This window comes from Dermacentor silvarum, chromosome 11 (genome assembly GCF_013339745.2).
Source record: "Dermacentor silvarum isolate Dsil-2018 chromosome 11, BIME_Dsil_1.4, whole genome shotgun sequence".
Lineage (NCBI taxonomy): Eukaryota > Metazoa > Arthropoda > Arachnida > Ixodida > Ixodidae > Dermacentor > Dermacentor silvarum.
In genome coordinates this window covers 44,360,362-44,375,187 of record NC_051164.1, presented here as the reverse complement: position 1 = coordinate 44,375,187, position 14,826 = coordinate 44,360,362, and the positions used below count along the sequence as shown (strand labels likewise).

Genomic DNA, 14,826 nt, shown 5'->3' with positions numbered 1-14,826 from the left:
TATAAACACACTGCCCCTTGTATTTTATCACTTCTGTGGAAGCACCATGCATTTGGTATAGTTCCTCAATAAAGATTAGCGCGGTTTTGGTAACTATTGCTCATTGGAGAGTGCCTGCTTGGGCTTATCAAGTGAGATAATCCGAAGCAAGAATGTGTCATCTATTTCTGCCAGTTGACATTACAAATGACCAAAAATATCGTGTTGATTTGTTCGAACGGAGTTACCAGCTCGTGAACAAGATACGTTAGCTAACTGGTTTGACCAGTGATGCAAGAGGCATATCAAATACTACTGTTTCATGACCTCTGCTCGTCTCGGTCAGTACTGCTTTCACTTAATTCTTTCAATGTGAGAGTTTAGCCGAAGAAGTCATTGGTAACCTCATTTTCATAGGCTTATATGAGTTGTGCTGATATGTATTAAGCTACCCCGAGAAAAGATTGAGCTAGGATGCTATAACTGCCACTATTCTGCATGTTGCTGCAGGAACTCAATTCACTTGCAGCATCTGTCTTGCCTCTTCTGATGTCAATACAATTAAATGTTTTCCGTACGCCAATGTAACCTATCATTTTAAGCATTATTTACCTTCAGAACACTCTCCAATTGTTGCCCATTCAGGTCTTTTTTGAGATTGGAGGAAACAATAGCAAGACGGAGCCGTCCTGGTCGAATAGGGTGGATGGCGCATCACTTGAAAGTTCATAGAGAGGGGTTTTGTGATTGTTCCCCCTGCAGTTCGGGCTTAGGCATTGTCATGCAACAGGATGACAGCTTTAGAAAGCTTTCTTCTACGTTTTTCCGTGGTGTTTGACCTCTACGGCGCCTCTAATGCACTGTAATATTATGCGATACTTATTCAATCTTTTTGGAGGTAGGTGTCGCCGAGTTTCATCGTGAGATGGGCTCTAGCGAATATTAAAGCGATAGCTTTAGACGCCCTATTAGGCAGACGTTAACCGTGAGCAAAAACTTCCTACGAATCATAGCACGGCGCGCCCCGCTCGGTTCCTTCCAGCACCATGAGATGGCACTCACCTGCACTCATCCGCGGCAGCGGCGCGTCAGCCTTGGAGTGAAAGACAAAAAAAGAACCAGAAAGCCCGTCTTCATGCATAGCGTTCGCCGCAGGCGTGTCTCGGTAAAGATTACGATTGCCTAAGCAGCAGCTGCCGGGAAGCATGAGCAGCAGACTCAAGCCTCTATCATACTTCTCTGCATGCGAAATTTGTATGTTTGGAAGCTTTTCAGGTTATTTCAGGAAGCTTTTCAGCGATTGGGCAGATCAGATTGGCCCGGCCTACTCAGGTTTCGCGAATACTGTGAATATCGTGCTCTTTCTATTATACCATATTGACTGCACCATTTTAATTGACATCTACAGCAAGACGAAAGACAATAACAGTTAAATCTACTTACCCGGAATTTCTGTGCACTGTCTTTGTCGCGTGCTTGCGAACTTTCTAACCTGCATGCTTGCGCGGCCTAATCACCTAATGAAACGCCTAATTTCCAGCCATGTTGTACTACAATCTGATACTCTAATACACCACTGGTCATCGGTTCTCCACTCTCATTTGTTGTTTTCAATCTTAACTAAACTCTCAGCTGCACTCATTCCTATGTACCGGTACCTTTTTGGCGGTAACGTTATGCGAATGATTTTCATATCGGTGGTTGCATGGTCATTAAATTCTAGCCAAAGTTTCTTAGGTATCTTGCAATTATCTTCCCTGTGATTTACATTTTTATTTTTACCGACGGTAATCTAAAGGTTTTGACTTGGAAGTGCGTTTTAGCCTTGCAATCTGTGTGTACTACATTTCCATGTTAGGCTTGCCAGTGATAATGTGCTGGAATATTAGAATGTATGAGATCAACAGTTATGGTGATTCCGCCTTGGCTGCACTGTATGGCATTGAGCCCAGCCAGCGTTCGATTCAAAATTATCAGTTCTTTCCAAATAATTTACAAACGTGAAACAAGTATTCCAAACGAAGATGCCAGTAAAACATTGCAATGTGTATACATTGCCGATACTGTTTGAAATTTCCATTATTTTGTAATTAGATATTGTCGTCGACGCCTACTGCGGCGTTTAAACATAGCCGTTTCTGAACTATCGGGCATGTAAAATTGGATCCTCGAAGGAACAAAGCACGGATGAACTTAAACATGTCTTATAAATGTTGGTGTAGCCGGGTTGCAGGGAGTGCTGTAGAACGTGCCCGCGACGTCATTAATGCCGTCTTTCGAGCAGTGACTTACATCGCATTTTTTACTATAAGCAAGCGGATCACGATTTGCGCTTTAAGCTCAATACACTTGTTATTTCTTGCACAGCCTCATTACGTGGTAAAGCGCTTGCATTCCTCGCGGATAAAACATTGATCCTCAAACTAAATGTTGTGTCAAAATAAAACAATCACGGAGGCCTTTACGCGAATAACGATTGCAGCAACCAGCTGATACGCATTGGTCATGGTATCTTGACAAGAAAAATTCTCCCGTCATTTTGTTTATTGTGCTAAATGTTCAATGCCTTTCCTCATCGATAAATGGCACTGTAAATAAATTTGAATCATCTCTTGGAAATGACTCATGAGTCTCCGTTAAAATGCACTGAGCTTGCGCAGACCTTTTTCGGGACAAAAACAAAAAAAAAGTCCAGTGATATAATAAAAAAAGTTCTGGCTGAAAACGAATGCACTCGCCTGCGATTGTAGTGGTGTGAAACTGTAAGCCTCCTCATTAAATACTCCATGCATTTTACGAAGATTGAAAGATAAGGCTTCATGTTTGACAGTGACTAAAGATGTGCGCCAGAGGCTGCTGGCGCACCTAGAGATAGCGCGATCGCTCATCCCTGTGCGAGAAACTAGGCAAGTTTTTCGCGATGTTTATTTTTGTGATTGCTGCAATCTATGAAGGATTAACCTATTTGTCATTTGATATTTGAAAGATACACAATGCTTTTTGGTTTTTGGCGGAAAACAAAACCCCATACAGCCATGGTTTCAGCGAAGGCTGTTATTGCACTATTCTTAGCATCGTGCACAATATTTCGATTCACACCTAATAGAAAAGTTATGTAAATAAATATCAGCCTAATAAAGATTAATAAATAATTACTTGTGCAATATCAATTAAATAATTTTTACAACGCCAATCATTGTATAGTTTTGGCTGTTTGTTAAACACACACTCATCTTTTTATTTCTTGCACAGATTTATTTGTGACCACCGATATACGTCCACTAATTTTTGAAAAGTTGGCAACTGAAAGACGTAAACCGCAGCAAATTGGCGAAGAAATCTTCGCTCTAGAATTTGAGTTTATCTTCCGCTAATGCAATGGAACCTTGAATTCCTGAGCTCCGGAGAAATAATCATCTCGGAATTTGCTAGCGTCATTTCTGACCTATCATAGTAGCATGTCGTCGTATTCTGCGTGGCCTGAGTAACATTGTTTTCTTCTACCTTTGATTTTTTAAATGTTGTCCTCTACGCAGCTCTGTGCTTTCGCAAAAGTGTTCCACTTGACCTTTGCGAACGGCAGGCCCAAAAGCTAACACGAAGTACGAGCTCTATGCATGGGAGAATGAGATGTGAAATACACGTCGTAAAATTCCAACGACACCACAGATGTGGGAATAAATTCGCTCAATGATATTTCTACATGAAACAGCTTCAAAATCATTGAGACTGTTGTTTGGTTTAACCGCATGTAACAAGAACACGGCATATGGTTATCGGTCGTATATTTTCAATCGTAAACCATGCGCCTTATTTTGGTATCTATTGTTTAGAGGCCAGGAACCATTACTATAATATGCATGAGTTGCATGTGCACATGGCGCCGTTGTTGCTCCACGAATGACGCATTAGGACCTAAATTTCGCCCCTCGGTGATAGTACAGAGAGCTATAGCTTGGCACTACATTTGTCAATAATCCAAGTGGAGTGGTCGCTTTTGAGTGCAATCACTCAGCCACAGTAGATCTAGTACGTCAAACCTAAACTAGTTGTTATCAGGAGACATGAAGCCTACGAATTTGCAAATCTGTAGAAATTCCACGCTTGGCCGGCTATGGAGACCAAAGTTCAACACGCATGATCCATAAAGAGACTCGGGCAAGACGAAGCAATACTAGTTCACGCCGGCAATATTTCGCCATAGCGAGTGCTCTACGAATATGAGAGTGAACACGATTCTAAATTACACCGCAGGACCTTCTCTTGCTTTCTAAAGCGCGAATTGATGTTATACGCCTTAAGTTGGTATTGTTGCGTAGAGAAAAGAAAGAAATATTCGTTAATGTATGTGTCGCGTGCCCAAGTGGCACCGTTGTCACGCCACAGATGACGCGATCGGAGCTCGACTTAAGCCACGCGCGCGGTCTTCAGAGAGGCGTAGTTCGGCAGTGTTTTTGTTCATCTGAGCAGGAATGGTAGCGTTTGAGACAGCTTACTATGCAACAATAGGTATAATTTATAAAACACATACAGATGCTCATAAGGAGTTATAGGGCCTACAAGTGCGCAATGTCTTGCAAACATTTGAATTCTGCTTAACTATGACCCCCTTGCCCTCGACACTGCCACGCGTTTGACTCTGCCTCGTATGTTGCTTGCATCAACAGAATGAAAGCACAAAGTTAGCTGGCGGCACATGCAAAACGGAATAAATATACCAAAACAATATGACAAAACACAAGAACTCTTTAGTAATCAGTCTTAGCTGTAAAAGTTCTGTATGTATGCTCTTACCCACTACCACTATGGAAAACAACGTCTTAAAACATAGACCTGTGGCTATCACTCCATTACACTTCCAGTATCCATGCATCTGACAGAAATGTCGGCGCCAGCATGGTCTGCAGTCCTGCATTGTCGATATCCATCGGCAGCGTCACTCTTGATGACGTCTTGAAGACAACGTCGCTTGGTGATCAATGCACTCTGGAAGATCAGCAATCTGCTGCTTCTGCGAACAGCTTTGACCACGAACAGCTTTGGCCTCCTGGACGGGAGTGGGAGTTGCTTGGGCCACTAGCAGCATGTCCACGCCCAGCGACACAAGCGCAGGCATGTCCGAAGTTCCGCGATTGCTTGGGACCAGCCGCGGCTTTGTAACAGCACACCAGCGCTTTGCCTAGCCTGCTTTTCGGACGAAATGTCACTTTTTCACCATGGTACTAGGGCGGAAACGACCCTGGTGCTCCACCATCCTCGTCTTCTCCAGAAACACTGCATCCTGGCCACTTCCTTCCTTGATGCGCGCGCCGGTCAGCCCTTCTGCCAAGATGGCGTTTACCATGCGCTCCCTATTCCGCGCACAACTTGGTCGTCATCCTCTTTTCTCCGTTTGCAGCCATCTGCTTCTGCTGTTATTCGCACAACTTTCTTGAAATAACTCTAATCTCTCCTGGCAGATAAGTATGGTCCAGAAGTTGTGTGAAGAGAATCGGGCAGCAAAACAAATGGGTATGCCATCCCTTTGACCAGTGCGGAACGTATCTGTCTGTGTAGAGAGCAGATACGTGCAGATAAGTTCAGATATAAGTGCAGGAGAATGAAGAAAGCGCAGGAGCCTCAACCATCGACGAGTACGATGTACTCAAGCTGCGTATGACATTCACGAGAGAAACTAGCAGGGGGCCATATCTTCAACCAAATGCTCAAACCCCTCTGCAATACAAACGGGTGAACTGCAAGTACGGGGTGAGCCCGACTGCAAAATTATAGCGTATATGACGCCCCTAGTTGTAACATGAGTTACGTATGTAAGCTCTGTAAACGTGAAGCTAAATATTTCAACAGAATTACCTGTCTTAAGACAGAAAATTGATTAAGGCTTAAAGGGTGACTCAAACCAAATAAGGGAATTTATTAGCCCGACGTTTCGGAGCCCATTCTGCGCCTTCTTCAGGGGGTATTCTTCGGAGGTGGCGGTGTGCAGCTTTTAAAAGGTCAGTCGTAAAAAACAAGTAGGGGGAAATAGCGGAAGGTGGGGAGACACTTAACAGGGCACCTGTTCTTGACAGACGGGAAAGGCGAAAGGGTGTGGTGGCTGCGGCTTTGCTGGTCGCCTGGGATGACCGATGGCTGAACGCGTTTTACCCGTGGGAACACCGCCGAAGAGGGGCGGGGGGTTGGAGGGGAGTGAGATGTTTTAGTGTTGATGACCGAGAGCGAGGGGTCTTTTCTTCTATTCGTCGCACTTCCAAGGCCATTGACATAACCAGAGGGTAGGTTGCCCTTCACGCGGTTTGTATTACCCACCCTGTTATATTACCCGCCGGTTCACAAAAACGTTCTTAGGATAGAACTGCTCGTAGAAGCAGATGTCAGCCAACCGGGGTGTTGGACATATCATCAGCGAAGGAAGCTGGCCAATGGCAAGCAGCACTTACGAAGTAATAGCTTTGTGAATTCGGCCCCACATTCTTAGGGTACTTGACGCTCTTACCGTAGGCAGACTTTGTCTCTAAACGTTTTCACGCCAACTTGTGTCACTGGTAGCGAGTGGACATATTGGCAGTGCATCGGGCTGCGATGCTCAGGGAATAGGGTTCTAAAGCAACCGGTGGAATCGAAGCCCCACCGCACGCTGACTTCAGGCTGGTGCCGCTGGATGGCGCCGCGTGTGCAGTAAGAAGCGCGATACAGCAGCCCGACTGCATACAAGTTTCTGCATTCGTAATGAGCCACGTCGCTACATAATAACAATGCGAATCAGAGTAACGTCCACATTCACCGTGAAACTGGGTTTGTTAAATATTCTGTTTGTGTTTGCCTATCCGTCTGTCTGTATGTCTGTCCGCATCACTGGAAGTTGCTAGTGTATCACCTAATCTGCAGCGCATTGGGCTGTGCTGAGGAAACAGGGTTTCAAACCAACTGTCGGACGCACTTTGGTCACTGGGTACGTGCCATTGTTCAATAAACTTTTTATAGATACAACTTGGAGCAGTATGCCTGTGCTACTTGACCTGTGCCGCTCTTACACAAACCTGCCGCCAACTTGGGTGCCTGAATGTGACGCCAGTTCGGCTAACTGACATACGCCACTACGTATGTGCAACTCTTGAATGGTAAAAATTAATCACAAAGATCCTGTGGTGCTCGGCTGAATATAACCCACTCGTAGCGGCGACTTCACTGCTGCGAAACTAGATGGAGCAGCTAGTTCAGTGGGACATGCGAAAGACGATTAGGGGTGCATACTTGTTTCGTCTTTGGCCATACGCTGTGTCACTACATTCCTTCAATGCTAATCGCATTAAGGTCCGCATTCATCGTGAAAAGAGTTGTGCAGCAGTTTTCCTCTTCTCAACGATTTGTTATCACCTTTTGCAGGGCGTTGAAACCTACTTCTGGTAGCCCGGGTTCAGTTCGGGCTCATGCTTTTAACACCGGGTGAACAGTGGGCTATTTCCGGTACCGGCAATAAGGCGTCGCCATGACACTGGTCGCCAAAGAAAAAAAATATCGCAGTTTCGCCCGAAAGGCGAAGCATCGATTGCGATAGCAAATTAGTAGAGAGCTATTCGGAGTAGGAATAGTAGTTTTATCGGCTGCATAAACTTGGACACATTCGCTTACTAACTGAATTAACAATCGTGGTGTCAGCGCGCACAAGCAAACATGAATAGCTCACACTGAATGACCGCAGATACCGACTGTCAAAACGCTGGCAGCAGGCGGAGGTTCGCGCGGTCTATCGCTTCAACGGAAACTGAGCGGCGAATGCACAGCGCATATAAAGGTCAGAGCCGTGTGCAGATAAGAGACGGTGCGGGCGAGCGCCACCACCGGGCAAATTGCAGAGGAGTTGTGCAGAGGAGAAGTTGTTGGCAGAGGAAAAGCTGCCCCCTCCTCCCTCCAGCGCTGCCTTCCCGCTTTCTTGCTTTCGCGTGGGAGATTGAGTGGCCAGTTCCACTTGCGCCCGGTTACAAGCATTTGGTGAAGCAGCACAGCGTCGCCTCCCTCCCTCCCATACCCCCACGGCTTTTCGCGTGACGGTCGCGTTTGCTTTTCGCCGTGCGTTCGCTCTCCGTGATAGCACTCGTCCCCCGCGCGCTTTCGCTCGCGCATACGGCGCGCGGCGACGATTTTATCGCCCTTGGAATCTATACGGAACATCACGGCGACGGCGACGGCATAAATACGGTTGAAGTGTCCATATAATAGCTATCGCAATAAAATTCAGTAACTTTTGCATGTGTGGCTCTATCTTTTCACCCTACATAGCAATAAAGTAAAGTGATGCAATTATGTGTAGAAACAAAATGTGTTTTTCGCTATTTCCTTTTTTGGCATGCTATATCTTTATTTAGTCGCTTCACTTGCTGCGCCAACAGGCGGTGCTTTCGTTCTTATCATTTCGGCTGCCATTCCGCTCGTCAGCTCCTGCCGCTCTCTCCACCTCTGCAACATGCACGCCTTTGCCTTCTACTGTGTGCTGCAGCATTTTGTTTCGTTATCGGCCAGTGCTCCAGCGATATATGACTAACAGAAGAAAGGCCACAAGACGTTCTGCACTGCCCAACGGTGGGCCAAAACGGGAAGGGGCAGCAGGGACACTTTTTCTCCACTTTCAATTGAATGAAAGGTAAGCACGCTTTTTATGCAGTCGTTTTGTAGCGAATAGCCGCTAACCTCATCGAAACGCTATAAGACGAAAGGAAGGGTATTCTGTACGCCGCAAATTTCTCTGTGGTGTATATATACATCGAAGCTACCCATCGACAGCAGCTCCTGAGACGAGTGAGTGCTAGCCGACCCGCTGACGCAAATTGCGTTTCGTTATATTTCGGAATTTGCTGTTCGTGGTATGTAATAAAAAAACTGATAACTTATCTTTGCTGATTATTATTGAATGCTTGCTGCACACACGAGGGGGTTAAGCTAGAGAACATTGCGCTTGCCTAATCGTGGTTAGACATTGCAAATCGCCTGGAGCTTCACAAGGGGCGGATCCCAATAAAAGAGCGCTGCGCTAGTGCATAAAGCACTGCAAGTGCTGTTTCCTTCGCATTGGTGGCTACGGCGCCGGGTGCATTCACGTTACGCAGCGAAATGTTGTGTTGCAGAAAAAAAAATGAAAAAGAAAAACGCCCGTTTGTTTGTTCTTCTTTATCGAATATTCATCTGCGATGTGCGATATTCGCGGTTGTTAACTGGGAACTAAGTGGACGAGCATATTTTGTTCAGAACGAGTGAATTTACCTTCGTGTCAAGTACGCATTGCGTTAGCACGCAATACGTAAGAAGGTGCTTACGTCGGCGCTTAGCGAGCCACGCGCTTCGGTGTTCCCGCGAAGTGTTGATCACCCTGTGCCAAACAAATTCTTTTAGAATAAGAAATGCTCATAGACCGTTGACCAGTGGCTTACAACTTTTGGAAGATCGTCTTCCAGTAATTGGCATTCTACACAACTAGGAATAGACAAGGAGTGCACAAAAAGGATGAACAAACTAATCTGTCAGAGCATTATCGACAAGTCAATAATAAATTCAGGGATCAAGATATGCTATCTGTGAAAAATTGATCAGTTTTTGCAGACAGCTGTTGAGAAAGCAGCATTAACAAACTTGTTGCTTCAATATAGTAGCAGTTAAAATAAGAATTTGGATTCTTAAATTTTTGTGCCATATTTTTAGCATAAATCCCACAACAAAATATAGGAGTTGACGTACATAAATTGAAAGCACTGTTTTGCGGAAAGAGTGCTGAAATGCGCTGCTGCAATTGCGTTGTGTGTAAGCTTAAAACTTGTTACTTTCATTTTTCTCAAGACCAAAGCTCCAGCACGGACAACTCCACCTCGTCTGTTCTTCGGTATGCGATATGTGCTGTCTTCAGCCTTTCAACCGCTCTCGCTGAATAATTTTTTTGCATGAGTAATCACAGACAACTGTTGCGTCAAACGTACGATTTCCGTTGGTAGGATTGTCTCATGCAAAGTAAAGAAAAAAACTTACTTTGCTATGCAGAAATTGTACGAATCTTTTTATATGCGCCTATGGAATGTGCAGCTTGTATTGTAGATGCAAGATACTCAGCTCTGCAATGTTTTTTTGTGTATTGTATTTTTGCTGTACAAAAGTTGGTAATAAAATTGTAAAATAAAGCACATTTTACTGCCTGTTATTGGCCTGCCGGAACCTAGTTGCCACGCGCTATCGTATTCTGGCTAACGTATCATAACAGAATAGGGTAAAATTTTAGCAAACACAAATGCGCTACTGGCGTTTGTTCAAAACATGAACTACAAACGCAGAAGAAAATGGTGATTACAAAAAAAAGGAAAAGGGGCTGCAAATCACACCTGTTAGAATAATGCAGACTGTAGCAGCGAATGGAACTCGTGCTACTTTCGTCTTGCATGTGCCAAGAAAGTTGCACACTTGTCGAGCTCATAGCAGACTAGCGGGTTCCGTCTCCCCCTCGCACATTAGCAAAACCATTGCTATAACAGTAGGCCAAATTTTTTATTTTTTCCCCTCAAAACCATGGTCTACCAAGCCACCAGGGAAGAAACTGCCGCTTGTGACGCAATTCCCATTACCTGGGGGGTATACCTGCTGACATAGCCGTGCTTTTAATGCGATTAGCATTCTTATAATTATTCACACACTTTCTGGTACTTATCGATTGATCTGTGCCTGCCACTAATAGTTTCCCTGCCAACTGGGGTCACTGGGAAGTCCATGGCCAAGTGAAGCGACCATCGACTGCCTGCTGAGACAACCGAATTCGAGACCACCGGTCGTAAACTTAGGCTCTGCGTGTATGTCACTGGACATGGTCCGCCCTTAAAGGAGGCTCTTGCACATAGAGGCTCTTGCACAATTTACCTCAGGCCGACCTCTCTGCATTTCATATCATTAAACTTCTCTCTCTCTCTGCACATCAACGTGGGTCACTGGATATGTTTACTTTGTATGTACCGCTCTTGATTGAATGTTTGATGCTAACTTGGCTCATGGGGTGTGCGACACTAGGTATGAGTCGAAATAAATTGAATATCTTTGACGCTAATTTGTATCCCTGAGCATGGACCGCGGCTTATAACAAAAACTCTAAGCGTAAGACGGTGCTGGTAGGAATACAGCCACCAGCCTATAGCTATTCAGTATATCCTGTGTGAATGCAGCATTCACACGCCACGCGAGGGCTTCGTGGCGGCGCTTCAATACGGCTCCAAGTGCACCGAGCAAAGCTTGGAAGAAGATCCCTGCTGCGTACTGGCTGACATGACACGTTTTGGAGGTGGCGATATTCTGCAACGCTAGATCGCTTCAGCTATATTGGCACAAACGTCGAGATTTATATTGAGGTGTGGGCTGTTCAAATTTCTTTTTTTGTTTGGTTTGGCTCTGGTTAAGCTCAATGGCTATCATTTTTACTATTCGAATTCGCACTAAGCTTTCTCGTCTAGTTCATTCTAGTTCAAATGGGTTTGAACTGGGAAAAAAATATATACCTTCAATTTTCGCGAAAACGCACAGTACCTTTCGACAGACAAGTTATCTTGGGTATAGCGTATCACTACTGCGAAGCATTTTCTGCCTTAGAGGCTATGCCTTAAAAAACGTACCCACACAATTGACGCATGATACCTTGTGGTCATTAAGAATGTAGGAATTAACCGGTTAATGGGAATATGTGGCGTCCGCTGCGGCTATGAAACGTTTGCGAAACAACTACGGAGCATAAAGCTGCTGAAAAACTGCTAGACTTTTAATATGGAAGCATAAAGCTTCCATATTAAAAGTCTAGCGTTGAAATATAACTTATGAGCTTTGTTATATATTCTTTGCGAATAAAACAATTAGGTGTTGCAAAATATAGTGTCTTGTTCAATAGAATAGCCGACATGTGTTTGGTCATGGCTTCTCACTGCACTTCAACATATTTTGGAAACTCGGCTAAAGTTAGCTGGCACACCTTGTATAACCACTGTTATTTACTGCAAATGTAGTGCGAGTAAGGGCAACTCGATTTTCTGTAATAAATAAAATTCCTCCATAAACCTGAACACATATTCTTAGTTCATAGGCATCTATGCGGCACGCCGACCTCTTAATGGAAACTAAACTTATAACACCTCTTTTGCTCATTAACGTAATTTTCTTTTTTATCGATTCGGATTTTGCCACTGCCTGTATGATCATTTTCAGCAAACCATCCATAATGTATATGCGACATGGCAACACATAGGCTACAGAAAACCTAAATTTATTAAAATGTATCTGCCAAGTCACTCAAGGGGTATAAAAGTTGAGACCTTTGACATGCATAGACATAGCCAGTGTATGATTAAGCCTTAGCTATTAGCTGAGGCTTAATTTGCCGAGAAACTGATTTTAGCGCCTTGCATCGGGGACATGTGTCGGCGGCGCAGCGGAGTGATTCACTCGTGAAATGTCAGTCTCTCAGCTATATTGTTGTCTGCTACGATGGATACACTCAGCATCGAGAACTGTGTTTTGCAATGTTAGTCAAACTACGCATGGAGTATCTGTTTTTGTCAAATCGCAACGGTTCTGTACAGACCAGTTCATGCAGTTCGTACGGCACATTCCCTAAACAGTTTTGTTAAGTTGGAACCATTTCTCTTCTTCTAATTCCAGCAAGAATACGGCAAGAACACAAACATGTCGGATGTCTTCCATTGTTAAGAGAAGTCAGACTTTTGTATTGTGTCGGAAAAGTATTTTTTTGCAATTTAAGCAGACAGTATAATTAGGAGAATAAGGAAATTGACAATTATGATATATGCATTTGTAAACTGTTCACAGTAAATTATCCGCCTGGTTAGTACGGCGCCTCTGCAGTCTGCGCTTTCATACCCAGCATTGCTCCGTTAAAATCATTTCTAAGGCATTTATAAACTTTATAAGGCATTTCAAGTTATCCAGCGTATGGTACCACGTCTAGATTGATATTTAAATAAAACTTACTACCCGAGTGAAGTCATTGATGCACGCCTTAACATCGCACTTAGACCAGCCGTATTTTATTCACTGTAGGATTCAGGGTGTATTTAGATATGTCATCAACATGTTTAAACATTACGTGCCCTTATCTAGAACACTAATTTTGTTTGGTATTCTTGATATAATGAGGTGACGGCCGCACTACTTATCTAGTGGGGTTAATTAGTATTTAACTAATAGCCACCCCATCGAAGCTTTTGAAGGGCAGTATGGATAGGCTGCAAGTGTTCCAGAAGGCATTGCAAAGATGTAACACGTACGGCACACGGCAAATCAACACTTAGGTAAAAGTAACACCATAATTACTCTCGAACATCTGGATTACGTTCAAGCGACATGACGACGTGACATGTCCTAAGTTGATCCGGTATCCTCCATAGACTATTACGATCAGGGAGTCCGTCACCGCTAAAAAACGTCAAATGTATCATTTTAAATATTCTTTGCACACAAAAGATAATGCTCATTTTAATTTTAGCAATTAATGAATTTATTACCTTGATGTGATCGCAGTTCAATACTTTATTGTTTGCGCTCGCAGAGATAGACCCTCTATTGGGTATTAGGGAAACGTTATGCGCTGATATATCCACGGTGCACGTATTTTACTCTAAATGTGATAATGCGTAAAAAACGCTTCTTCGTGTAAAAGATATCCGTCATGCTTTCATCAGAAGCGCTCGAAGTATTCAGTTCTAGAATGAAAAATAGTTTGGTAAGCTTGCCTTTACTCTGCTTGGAAACATAACATTCGCGAGTCTTAAGCCGTATTGGGAAATGCATCTTAGCTTGACGTCCATGCTTGACTTGATCTATACGATGTCTGGCTTGAAGGTGACAAAGACGCTCATAGCATTTCTTCCGGCACGTGCACGATAGGCGTCATTTAGACCAAATCAAGCATGGTCTTCAAGGCACGATGCATTTCTAAATACGGGTGCTAGTGTGTAGGACTGCGCAGTGCTTCCAAGTCACTGACTGACCTTTTGCTATGAGAAATGCAATGACGTTACAGAATTCGTACGTCATTAAAATGACATACATTTCAAGTTCGTGTTCTACGTGGGTTTCGAGGACGCCAGCAACACTTCGATGTCAGAATATTTCGAATGCCTGCGAGTTCATCTGGGAAGCTTTTATACCTGGCTTCTGCGCTGGCATAGCAAAGCCCGGCGTAACATTTGTGCCGTTTTTTTATTACTTCTTTTTTTCTTTTTTTTTGTGCTGCCGTTATGGTAAGCTTCAAGGGTTTCTATGAAAAGGTGATGAGTAGAAAGTAATGATCACACTACGGACGAGATTCAATAAATTCAACGCAACCTCTTTTCTGTGATCTGGAATGGAGCGCATATGTGCTCGCGTTGATTCTCCCGAATAATTTTTGATCAAGGCTCACTTCAAAGGCCCATCGAAGTGGGAAACCGTTATAGCTAGCCTTGCATATGATGAATAGATTATGCAGATCCTTTCACGCTGCGAAAGAATCACTATATAGCGAAGCATCCTGAAGCTATAGCTAACCACCTATTGCCTCTCGAGTTTGACCAAAGCGTTAGCAGATGGCGGAACGGCTCCATGCAATGTGAGCGATTGTGTGGTCGACGTAACCAAGCGTGTGACCAAAACAATAAAACGTCCCGATAACGGTGATTGTTTGATTGCTGCATCCATAGTATGACGACAACGGCGATGACAATGCGACTGATTCGTGGCACTTCGAAGACAAATATTTAAAACTGATTTCGTTACGAAATTGGCCAACCGCTTAGGAGGCACATTGCCTCATATGGTCTGAAAGTGGTAGCAACCGCG

The 14,826-nt window shown here is 44.0% G+C and overlaps 1 protein-coding gene across 1 annotated transcript in view; it reads right to left on the bottom strand.

Moving 5' to 3' along the window:
• Positions 1–14,826, bottom strand: part of LOC119433758 (neprilysin-1-like) — a 741,141-nt gene that overhangs the window by 569,712 nt on the left and 156,603 nt on the right. The window lies entirely within an intron of this gene.